This window comes from Polypterus senegalus, chromosome 17, assembly GCF_016835505.1.
Source record: "Polypterus senegalus isolate Bchr_013 chromosome 17, ASM1683550v1, whole genome shotgun sequence".
Taxonomy (NCBI): Eukaryota; Metazoa; Chordata; class Cladistia; order Polypteriformes; family Polypteridae; genus Polypterus; species Polypterus senegalus.
Genome location: NC_053170.1, coordinates 27,304,411 through 27,317,272, shown reverse-complemented (window position 1 = coordinate 27,317,272; position 12,862 = coordinate 27,304,411). Strand labels below are relative to the sequence as shown.

General features: G+C 40.7%; 1 protein-coding gene across 4 annotated transcripts in view; it reads left to right on the top strand.

The window, feature by feature from the left end:
• LOC120517927 (transcription factor HIVEP3) overlaps positions 1–12,862 on the top strand; it is a 512,318-nt gene that overhangs the window by 193,693 nt on the left and 305,763 nt on the right. For all 4 annotated transcript variants that reach the window (XM_039740449.1, XM_039740447.1, XM_039740450.1 and 1 more), the window contains one exon: positions 2,950–3,150. The gene's annotated coding sequence lies outside the window, so the exon portion shown is untranslated. The remainder of the gene's footprint in view (positions 1–2,949; positions 3,151–12,862) is intronic.

Sequence of the window (12,862 nt, the reverse complement as noted above, 5' to 3'; positions counted from 1 at the left end):
TAAATGGGACTGAAATATCCTTCTCTGCCCACTACAAGTGCTGTTTCATCAGTCTGTCTCAATACTCAGTAGAAAAACCTTCAATAATATCCTTAAAATATCACTTGGGCTAATGGTTCAATTCTGGGCTGGTGCTCCATTTCCATATAATTGCGTGCAAACAGGCCAAAAGCATATTAGGAGACAAGTAACAGTTCTAAACGGAGGCCGCCTATTATGGTTTTGTTACTAACAGGGTAGGCTCTGATTTTTACATACAGTGGAGGGCAAAAGTATTCAATCCTCTTGGAATTCATCGTAATTTTCTGTATGACAAAAGATTTGTACAGTACACATATTTATCCATTCAGTATTTTTAATGTGAACTCTTATGCTGTGGGGCAGAGTGGTGGCTTCTCAGGCTAGGGCACTGCACTGGCAATCGGAAAGTTGCCAGTTCGAATCCCATAAACACCAAAAGTGATTCTACTTCGTTGGGCCCTTGAGCAAGGTCTTTAACCTGCAATTACTCCATCCCGGGTATGACGTTAATCTGCATCCAGCCCTGCATGTTGGCCATCCAACCTGCAGGGAAAACCTGGGGGTTCATGGCAGAATTGGCACTCCAGCCACCATAAAAAACCTCATGCTGGTTTCATTCCATCTGAACTAGTGTGGTGCTGAGGTGTCACCCGTCGCATGGCTGCACTCGGGTCCTAATCTGGGATCCTGAGTTGGTTTGTCATGTGGTGGGTGCGGCAATGCGCTGTATCGGCTCATGCTCCTAACCTCCTCCTCCTCCTCCTCTTATGCTGTACCAATACATTTCCAGAGTCAAAATAAACCGTTTTCTTTAGAATAATTAACTGTAGGAGAAAACTCGAAAGTGATTGTTTGCAAAGTATTTAAAACTGTGCTTTGGAGGCTCCAGGTTTATGCAAATGATGAGTTAATCACAAACAACATCAAAGGTGACAGTCATTTGACCATAATTAAACATAATGAGGTACTACTTGTGAGTCCTACTTGTATACATCTCTCTTGATATAAAACCCCTCCTTTTTTTGGGCCATTGTCTTTGTTGGACAATCACTGCAGAAATGAAGACGAAGAAGCATTCTGCTGAAGTGAGAAACAAAGTCATTGAAAGGCACAAGGCAGGAAATGGCTACAAAAAGTACTGAAGAGTCTGAATGTCCCGTTAAATACTGTCGGATCCATCATCAGAAACTGGAAGGTTCATCATAATGGCAAGACTCTATCTAGAACAGGTCATCCCTGCAATGTCTGCCATGCTCTTTGGCTGAAACTGGAGTGGAGGTTCAGGGGTCAACAATTTGAAGAGCTCTCCATAAAATGGGCCTGTAAGGGAGGGTAGCAAGAAAGAAGCCATTCCTTAAGAAGGTCCACATAAAGCACATATGGCATTTGCTACAAAGCAGGAGAAAGACCCAATTAAGATATGGGAGAACGTTATATGGTCAGATGATACCCAAATAGATGTTTTTGGCCATACTTCAGAGAGGTTTTTACAGCATACAACTAACTCTGTCCATACCTCTAGAAACACCATTCCTATGGTGAAATGTGGTTGGGTCAGCATCATGCTATGGGGATGCTTTTCATGTGCTGGGACTGTGAATCTTCTCAGAGTTCAAGGAATAATGGAGTATTACAAATACCATACAATACTACAGGAGAACATGTTCCAGTCTGCTGAAAACCTAAGGCTTGGGAGAAGATTCATCTTTCAACATGACAATGAGCCTAAAGCGTAAGGCCAAAGTGACACTGGAATGGCTCAAAAACAAAAAGGTGGATGTTTTGGAATGGCCAAGTCAAAGCCCCAATCTTAACCTTATTGAGAACCTGTGGCACTATTTGAAAACTGTTGTCCAGAGGCACCACCCCACCAACTTAGAAGATCTCTTTAAATTCTGACAATAAGAATGGGGGATGACACACTCCTCCAAAAATGGAACATACATAACTTACCCAAAAGAATGAAGGCTGATGTTGCAGCAAAAGGGTTCTCAGTGAAGTATTAATGTGTAGGGCTTGAGTACTTCTGCAAACACTAACTTTCGAGGTTATCTGCTTCAGTCAAATATCTACAGGAATTTGGAAATGTATTGTTACAGCACAAGAGTTTGCATTAAAAATACTGAAAGGTTAAATATGTGTACAAATCTTTTTTGTCATACAGAAAATTATGATGACTGCCAAGGGGATTGCATACTTTTGCACTCTACTGTAACTCTGACAAGAATAAAATGGAGGTAGCGAATTGTGTTTGTCTTCTTTCCATCAGTTTTTGGGTTAGACTTGTACCTGCAGGCACGATAGATAGATCAGTACATACGTAGATTGATAGCTTTATAAATTTAGATTATACAGAATCTGAAGAAACAGAAATATTATAACAAACAACAATGACAACCCCCTAAAGACACAAGAATTACAAAAAAGATACAAAACTTCTGACTTGGCTAACAATAAGAGAGCTTTAACAGAGAATCATTATACAGGTGTATTGCTGTTGGTATAAAGGAGCCCCAGTCGGGCTTCTTGACAGACTTCTGCTGAATAATTCATTTGCTGAAAGTCCTCAGTGCTGGTGTGTCACAGAGGGGATGTGCAGCATTGTTCATAATGGCACTCAGTTTTGTTTTCATTCTCTGCTCCACTGCTACCCGCAGTGGGTGCAGAGTGGGTCCCATAATTGAGTTTGCCTTCTTGATCAGCTTGTTGATTTGGTGGGCCTCGCTTGAAGTGTCGTTAACAGCCAGCACACCACACTGGCTATCACAGAGCTGTAAAACATGTAAAGAATCTTGTTTGGACTGTGACTATGTAAAAAATAGTTAAATATAACCATTTTTCATTTTAATAGCTCATGGACAGCATACAAACTCATACTGCAGTAGTAAATAATAATGATTCTTCTGGTATTCTTTCTAATCTTCCTAGACTGTTCCAGTCTCAGATGTCAGTGCTCCCCATCCATGGTATAGAGATGATGAGTCCCCGAATTCCCCCCCTACAGTCCTAAGGACAGCATCAACACAGTTTGTTGGCAAACTGAGACTTTTCAGCTCCCGCCTTTTGGACTTCAGTCAGGATTGAGAATCTGAGAGTGTCGCTCCCTGATATGCCTAATTCCAAGTACAGGTACTGTAGATCACCTCCGTTTCCTGCTGCATTGCAATCATCATCTGAGATCACTGATACAGTTTGTGAGATAATTTCACTGTTTCTGGAGAGGCCTATCCCAATTATAATCACCTTATCTTTTATTTATTAGATACCACTCAGTACTTTCAAACCATTCCTGAGTATTTATATATATTTTTTATGGATTCATTGTATGGAGAGTGAGAGGGAGTTCCTTTTACAGGGAATATACAACCAAGCAGATGATCCAAATATCAGAAAGACTCCTACCACCTTTATTAATATGGCTACACAGGAGGTCAACTCCCACAGCATTAAGTGCAAGACCAATGGAGTGCCAGTCTATCACATGGCACACTTACATAAACTAATACAATTTAGAGCGTTCAGTTAGCCTTAAATGACTGTGCACAAACAGTCCAAGTATACTGAGAAAGCGCAAGCAGACAGGACAAGAACTTATAAACTCCACACAAACAGTTACTAAGATTTCACTCTGGACCCCTGTAGTTGTGAGGCATCCGAGCTAAACACTGCGCCACTATGCTGCTAATGTAGTGCTGACTTATTCACCTGTTTCACAATGAGACAAAATTACACATCTGACCGTTTGACCAAGGTGGATTGTGAAATGGACATAATATAATTGTTGAAATCCTGCAAGTCTAATAATGTCTCAGTACACCCAAGGAGTAATAGCTCCTTCTGCTCTGTGGTTTAGACCAGGATTGTCAGGTCACGTCCATATTTTTGACTCAACAATTTTTTTAAGCAAATGAAAATGATCTTAAAGTGTACTTGCCCATGATTCATGGGAAACCCTCCTGTTTAAATTGAAAGTGAAGAGATAACTCACATTCTTGCAGATGATCGATGTGGTGTGCACTGCTCAGAAGTTTAAAAACGGCATCAGTTTTAAAGTCAACATAAATTTACACCCATATTTCTGCTGAAATGACAAGAATTGCTCACTATAAAGTGGCCAGTGGGGAACAACCCCTGGATGAATGTCAGTCCATTGCATGCCACACAAAAACATATAGGAATAGAGTTGTTGGAGGAGCACCAGAGTATTGGATAAAAACTGATACAAAGTGGTAACATCCAAACTCCATATTTATAGACTCTCTGTGGTATAGGGTGTCTGCGGCTTAAAAGAAAAGGCCAGCTTTTAAAATAAATAAATCACCATACTCGCAGCTTAAAGACTGGGTGTGGTGGTGTGGCTGGAGCGGTTCTCCAATCCGATGTAGTGCTGCCGTTTCCTCACTTGCACAGGTGTGGAATGTCCGTATCCGTAATTGATGCCAGGAGCTGCTAATCGCCATACCTGTGCCACGTCCCCATTATAAGTAGGAGAAGCACAAGTGCAGGGGGAGGAAAAAAGATTGAAAAAAGAGAATGGAGGTTAGTGGGAAGAAGAGGAAGGCTGGAGAAGTGAAGGAGCCGGTGTGAGCGAGAGAGTGAGTGAGAGCAGGCTTGCTGTAAGAAGGATAGGCAGCTGGGTGAAGTGAGCCCTAGCGGGGTGTCTGGCCAGCACCCGAGTGCAGACGGATTGGGTCACTCCTGCTGAATTTTACAGAGGAGCAGGAGTGACCACGATCGAGGATGGCTTGCCGCATAAGACTGGGAAGGCAGCAGGAGACGGAGATTTGGGATCGGAACCCCAACATGAGCACCATGGCCGTTGGTGGAACCCAAGTCTTGGTCCGGGAAAGTTGTCGTATGCAGCCAGAGGACGGAAGGTATCCGGACATGGTGAAGGTCAGCTGTAGGTAAGGCGACGTCCGTGGTGCATGGCCCGGATGGGAGAAGAAGGGTTTTGTTTTTAAAGGACTACTTCCAGGGGGTATTTTAACCTCATTTTTAAAGAATTTATTTCAACCTCCACATTTTCACTATTTTAATGGATTATTTATTTGTTGACTTTTAGAAGCACTGCACTTGGTTTTGAACACTGTTTGGATTTGTTGATTTTAAATGCACTTTGCACCTTTCCCTTTGCTTCGTTGTGGTGTCCTCATTGTCCAGCTCATCTGGTTACATTACCGACGGTGTCAGGTTCAAGGGCTCCCAAAAAGGAAGAGGGAGTATGGAGCAAGAACCTGCATCATTACACTCTCCCGGCACTTTCTACTGCTTTACCCAAAAATGATTTTTTTTCTTCTATGTTACTTACCCCACGTAGTTTGTAGTGATGCCTGACAAAATGTTTTAATCTCACGTTTTCATGGCAGACAGAGATACCAACTTTCTAATATCATTTGTATGAAAATGTGCTATAGAAATCAATGTTGTTGTCATTAATAGAATAGGCATCTATGGAGGCCAACACTGGACCACATATAAAAACTCCATGAAAGAATGAAAGAAACATATTCCACATGTCAGTTAGCGAGTTGTATGCTCATAACATGCGTACATTTTTGCTAAAATATTACTAAATAAATACTTAAGGAAAATCACAGTAGTGCATGTAGTGGAAGAGCGTTCACATGGGACTGAGCTTTTGAATTTTAAACAGGACTCTTAACCAATGAATGAGGTGAACAGGAGGGTCATAAATTCAAAAGCTTGATCCTGTTTCAATATGTTTCCTAATTTTTTTTAACAATATTTTAGCAAAATTACATGCGTTTTCCTTATTTTGAACATCAGAGTAGATGACTTGAAATGTGGATTATGTTATGAGATTAATTTGAGTTTTTCATGGACATTTTATTATTGTTTGCTATGGTCCAACGTTGATCTTCATAGACACCCGTGCTATCAGAAAGTTTATCTCTGTTCTCCATTTTTCTTGGCCATCCCCACAAACTACACTGGGGTACGTAATGTATAAAAAAGAGAAAAGTATAATTTTTGAGTGGAGTATTCCTTTAGGGTAACAGCTGTTAGCATAATCTTGCCATGTACTAGGGCATCGTAGTGGGGGATAAAAGGGTAATGATTACCCGCGGCCCACTATGAGCTTCAAAGCCTGGAATGAAATGTTTGTTTTTGAGAGGAAGGGGCCACAGAGACTATTTGTGTATAGGGCCCAGAGTTCTATGCTGCATCCAGGGCCAGTGCCACCATTAAGGCAAATTAGCATTCACCTAGGGTGCAGATCATAAGGTGTGTGTGTTCCAGCCACATGGATTAGCTACCGAACAGTCAGTTGGCACACTAATAAGTTTGGCCTAGGGCACAAAATAACCTAGCATAGCACTGGCTGCACCCCTTACCATCTACAGTGCATCCGGAAAGTATTCACAGCGCATCACTTTTTCCATATTTTATTATGTTACAGCCTTATTCCAAAATTGATTAGATTCATTTTTTTCCTCAGAATTCTACACACAACATCCCATAATGACAACGTGAAAAAAGTTTACTTGAGATTTTTGCAAATTTATTAAAAATAAAAAAACTGAGAAATCCCATGTACATAAGTATTCACAGCCTTTGCTCAATACTTTGTCGATGCACCTTTGGCAGCAATTACAGCCTCAAGTCTTTTTAAATATGATGCCACAAGCTTGGCACACCTATCCTTGGCCAGTTTCGCCCATTCCTCTTTGCAGCAACTCTCAAGCTCCATCAGGTTAGATGGGAAACGTCGGTGCACAGCCATTTTAAGATCTCACCAGAGATGTTCAATGGGATTCAAGTCTGGGCTCTGGCTGGGCCACTAAAGGACATTCACAGAGTTGTCCTGAAGTCACTCCTTTAAAATCTTGGCTGTGTACTTAGGGTCGTTGTCCTGCTGAAAGATGAACCGTCGCCCCAGTCTGAGGTCAACAGAGCTCTGGAGCAGGTTTTCATCCAGGATGTCTCTGTACATTGCTGCAGTCATCTTTCCCTTTATCCTGACTAGTCTCCCAGTTCCTGCCGCTGAAAAACATCCCCACAGCATGATGCTGCCACCACCATGCTTCACTGTAGGGATGGTATTGGCCTGGTGATGAGCGGTGCCTGGTTTCCTCCAAACGTGACGCCCGGCATTCACATCAAAGAGTTCAATCTGTGTCTCATCAGACCAGAGAATTTTGTTTCTCATGGTCTGAGAGTCCTTCAGGTGCCTTTTGGCAAACTCCAGTCGGGCTGCCATGTGCCTTTTACTAAGGAGTGGCTTCCGTTTGGCCACTCTACCATACAGGCCTGATTGGTGGATTGCTGCAAAGATGGTTGTCCTTCTGGAAGGTTCTCCTCTCTCCACAGAGGACCTCTGGAGCTCTGGCAGAGTGACCATCGGGTTCTTGGTCACCTCCCTGACTAAGGCCCTTCTCCCCCGATTACTCAGTTTAGATGGCCGGCAAGCTCTAGGAAGAATCCTGGTGGTTTCGAATTTCTTCCACTTATGGATGATGGAGGCCACTGTGCTCATTGGGAATTTTTCTGTAACCTTCCCCAGATTTGTGCCTCGAGACAATCCTGTCTCGGAGGTCTACAGACAATTCCTTTGACTTCATGCTTGGTTTGTGCTCTGACATAATCTGTCAACTGTGGGACCTTCTATAGACAGGTGTGTGTCTTTCCAAATCATGTCCAATCAACTGAATTTACCACAGGTGGACTCCAATGAAGCTGCAGAAACATCTCAAGGATGATCAGGGGAAACAGGATGCACCTGAGCTCAATTTTGAGCTTCATGGCAAAGGCTGTGAATACTTATGTACTTGTGATTTCTCAGTTTTTTTATTTTTAATAAATTTGCAAAAATCTCAAGTAAACTTTTTTCACGTTGTCATTATGGGGTGTTGTGTGTAGAATTCTGAGGAAAAAAATGAATTTAATCCATTTTGGAATAAGGCTGTAACATAACAAAATGTGGAAAAAGTGATGCGCTGTAAATACTTTCCGGATGCACTGTATCATTTTGTGTTTGACTGCTTGTTATTTTTAGTTTTATTTTTTATTGTGATATGTAAATGTAGGGCTGCTTCCTCACTTGAACACAATCCTGCTAGAATAGGCTCCACGTCAGCATGAACCTGTGATTAGGCAGAACCAATAGATATATGGATGTGGAGATGTACTTGTAAATGTGTATATTATTCTGCGCTTGAAAATGAAACAGGAGAAAGTAGGGTGAAATGACAAATGGAAGTGCACTATTTTCGTATTTTTAAAAATGTCTTAAGCAATGTTGATGACAAGAAGGCATTCCCTGCCTTTCTGGTCCAGTTGATGCATATCAGTACCCTCCTCATGTCTATTAAATATTCCAATTTATCTCCTTGAAGCGTGCGTGATGATAGACATTAAACAGATGGGAACCAATCTAGTTTGTGAGAGGTGGGTTTCTGACACCAGTCTCAGAGAAAGTAACAAATCAACCTTTGCCGTCCTCGGTTATTAATGAGTTGTTTATTTTGTAAATTGTCATTTGCATCAAACTTATGTTCAATTATCTGGAAGCAGTGTGAAGTGAGGGCCTGCCATCTCTTAAATCTACAGATGGAAAGTTGCAGTGAGGCTGAAGCAGAAGCTGGAAATAGACTCTAGACTAATGAAGGCTTAGTGTTAATAACAAAGTTCTCTCAAAACAGCTGTAGTGAGGAATGCTGTTTCTCATATTTAGATGGGATCAATGAAATGTTTCTGTGTTCATTGGTTTTGGTTTTGACAATGTACATGTGATATCCTTGAGTAGGGGAAAGGTCCTGTATAAGTAAAATGTATAATCATTAATAGTTTCAGTTTTGAATAACAATATTTCTTTACTGTCCGAGCTGTTAAAGTTACAGTTACAAATTTGTGTTGGGAGTGTAACACGCAAAAGTGGCTCCGAGTCTCCATCGCACAGGAACTCATTGGTTCCTGAAAACAAAGTTTCTATGGTGGTTAGCGCCTATTGTTTTTCAGGCAAACCTCTAGCATTGTAGTTTGTGGGATTTAGAGGATGTTTAAACTCCTTTTTCATATTATTATGTAATCTTGATCATCATACCTCCACCAGTTTGGAATACACACCACATCAAAGCTTTCAGCCACTTAAAGCAAAACTCTTTACCTCCTCAGAATAAGTCAAATTATGTTATTAATCAAGTGTCATTTATTTATTTGTACATTTATTAGTTTGCTGGTACATTGAATAGCATTCATTTTGGTGTTTAGGATTTGTTTTTTGTCAATCATCAGTCATTTTCCAACCTGCTTAGTCCTGAACATGGTCACGGAGAATGTGGGAGTCAATCCCAGCTTGTACAGGGCACAAGGCAGGAACAAACCCTGGACAGGATGCCAGTCCATCGCAGGGTGAACACAAAGGCACACACATGCACACACACACACACACACACACACACACAGTAGGGCCAATTTAGGATCACCAGTCCATCTAACCTGCATGATTTTGAACTGTCAGAGGAAACCCATGCAGACATGAGGAGAACGGGCAAACTCCAAGCAGACACGACGTAGGACACAGACCTTGGTCTCCTTATACCTCCGTGATTGTTTTTTGAATTGAAAAGAAAATTAGTGATGCTCTGTGCACCTCAAGACTGTTTTTCATTAGTTTTAATAGGAATTTTAGCCCCATAATACATTGTTTTTTATAAATTGCATTTTTAGTCTGTATTAGCACTGCAGTATGTTTGTCTCTGTTTTTACTTAAGCGGAGCAGAGATACAGTTCATGATTGACTAAGTGATGTGGACGATGCTAACCATTAGGAGCCACCCAGCAGCTTGTAATTTGGCCTGCACATTTCTAGATCTGGGTGGGCACTGAATCAGCGGTGGGAGAATGAACTGAAAGCCGTGTACCTTACAGCCTATCACCTTAGCTCATAGGTCACACTAATGCACATTGTGGTACAGTACTTCTGCTGTAACCAAATATGCTGCTGCTTCTTCACAGTTCCAGTGAGTTGGGTTTAAATCCTGGTATGATCACCATTTCTGATGATTTAGCACATTTTACTGGTGTCCACATGTATTTTCTCCAAACGGTCATACTGTATTTCCTCCTCTATCGAAAAGAGGCGCAGTTTGGATTGACGTGTGTCCAGTTGCAGTAAATGTGAGTGTGCACCCATTGGGCCTTGGGGTCAAATACAAGCCCTTCCAGTGTTTGTTAATGTGTTCAGCTGAGTGCTGCGGTAATAAGCAGACTTGAAATATGGATGGGTGAATAAGGAAGGATTAACAGAACATAATATTTCTAAACCCACAAAGTCCAATTCAGGGTGGCAGGGGGTATGAAGCCTTTGCTGATAGGTTTGGGCACAAGGAAGGGACCGGGCAGGGTGTAAAAATTAGTAAAATTTGGGAGAACGAAAGTAATAAATGAAAGTGATTTTGTTTAAAATTAGACTTTTATATAACGTTTTGGTTCTGTTCTTTTGTGCTTATATAACTACTTCAATCACAGCATGTTAGCTAAAGGAAACAAAGACAGTGCTATAGAATGATCTATCAGCTTTTGAAGGCCTTTTGTTCTGAAATATATTTATACAGCCGCAGAACGTTTCCGTATTCCATGCAGAGTTGTCTTTTTGCCTGGTGTAGTGCCTCTCTGTAACTTCAAAGGTTTTGAAATGCCCATAGATACATACATTTTACGCGGTTACTATTCTTGGAGATTAGGATCCTTATAAACTACTGTATAATGATATCCAGGTTTGTCCTGAGATCATGCTTGGGTTAAAGTTGCATAATACTGAGTTGTTAAAGAACTCCATTCTCCTGTGATGTCTAACAACGATGTATGGTCCATAAAAAAATAAATGAAGCTTGAATATCTCCTAACATTCTTAGACTAGTTGCTTTTATTTGTAAATACTCTGTTTCCATGTAATTAAAATTTTTCTGCATGTGTCTTTTATTAAGTCAGTTTATATTTTATAGAGTCCCTTTATCAGAAAGAAGCATTCGGGGCAGGATTATAGTATGCTATCTAAAGTAACAATTGAATAAACAGTGCAATATTATACACAGAATGTATATTATATTATGTTGTTATATTATATTTTAGATGTATGTTGTCAAATCTGTAATGCCAGTCTTCTCAGACATGAAATGATTTTGGGCTCTGATTAACACTCTTCTGACTCCGCCATCATTGGAGCTAACGCTACAATTGTGTCTCGGCTTAAAGCTGAGCTACTTAATCGTGCCAGTTTAATCGGACTTTCTGTGTAATTCCAGGTGACGCTGATATAGCCTGCTGGTAGATGAACTGCGTCTGTATGTAAGCTTCAGAAATGTATTGTCTCTGCCTTAAACCTTTAATTGTTTACTTAATCCTTACTTAAAGTGATTGTTGTAGCCTTACAAACTGAGCAAAAAAGCATTACGTCTCTTCAGCTGATATGTAGCTCTTTAGCTACGTTTGTTTTCCATTTATGTCATAGAGTACCACATCAAATACTGTCATAGTAACCTCAAAATCCATGAAGACTAGACAGATAGAAGGAAAGAACAAACTAGCAAACTAATGAACTAACAAACTAACAGACTAACTGTATTTGTTCCCGGGGGATATTTGGTTGTTAGGTTCCTGATTAAGAAATTAGGTGATGCCAGCCAGGCAAGGGCATTCTAAAGATCGGCAATATTTAAACTGTTTCCGATGTGGCATACTCATTATAGGTGCAGAACATCTATGTTTAGACTTCTACACCTTGATCACTGGCAGGTGAAATGGCTGATTCATTGTCACACAGGAGGTCAGACGTAGGGTTTGAATTCATAAACTTGTCCAATGTGGTAGTCACTTTGAGGAGGGGGGCACAGTGTGTCCTGGGCGTTAGCTATGGCTCTAGTCTCCAGATGTGGACTTGCCAGTTCTAGTCATGAACGCTTTTGCTCTAGCCATTTTTAAAACTAGAAACCATCCTTTGTGTCCTTTAATTAGATACGCTGCTTCTGGTTCAGTTTGGCATTCCTATAATACATTTTACTTTTCTGAGAAAATCATTTTTTGTGTACAGGGCAGGATTAGAAACCTGTAATTGTTTATCTTGTTTTTTATTTTTAAACGTATAATAAACTAGATACTTGATGAGGAACACACAGAGATTAAAATAGAAGTTAGTTGGTTGGCATGTGGTAAACTTGTAATTTGAAACCTCATTGTTAATGGCCTATTGGTTAAAAAAGACACCATTAAAAAAAACTAAAAATCTTAACAAGCAAATGAAACTAAAAAAGAACAGAAACAAAAAATGAAGACACAATACACTCCATGTGCAGTGAAAAACATCTCTCTGAATTTGCAAGAGAGGTATAGTAATAAATACATTATTATTAATTTCCGAGTTTACAAACAGAGCTGAGGGGAGCCGTCTGATTAAATGAGAAGTTCAATTAACAACAACAATTGACATCAAATGGAGAAATTGGTTGGAACAAAAGCCAGCAGGCACTTTAGTTGTCGAGGCGAGGATGCGACTTCACTTGTCTAAATAGAAGGCTATTCATATTGTTGCCTGCCATTTATTTGTCTTGTGTTTATTAGATGTCTATATATATATATAATACACGTGTGTGGCAGAAGAGCTGCCCATAAGGGCTCAGCAGCTCCTGCAGCACCCCCTGGCAGCGCCCACAGATCCCAACAGGGCTGTATCCAACTCCAAGTCTCATGGAGCCCAGGGGGGCTCCCACCTAGTGTTCCAGTGGAGGTAATGTTCTGGATATGCTCCCTCCCCTGGTCCTTCCAGCGCCACAATGTATATGTGTGGCTTTGGAAGATAGAGGGTTGAAGATAAATAGGA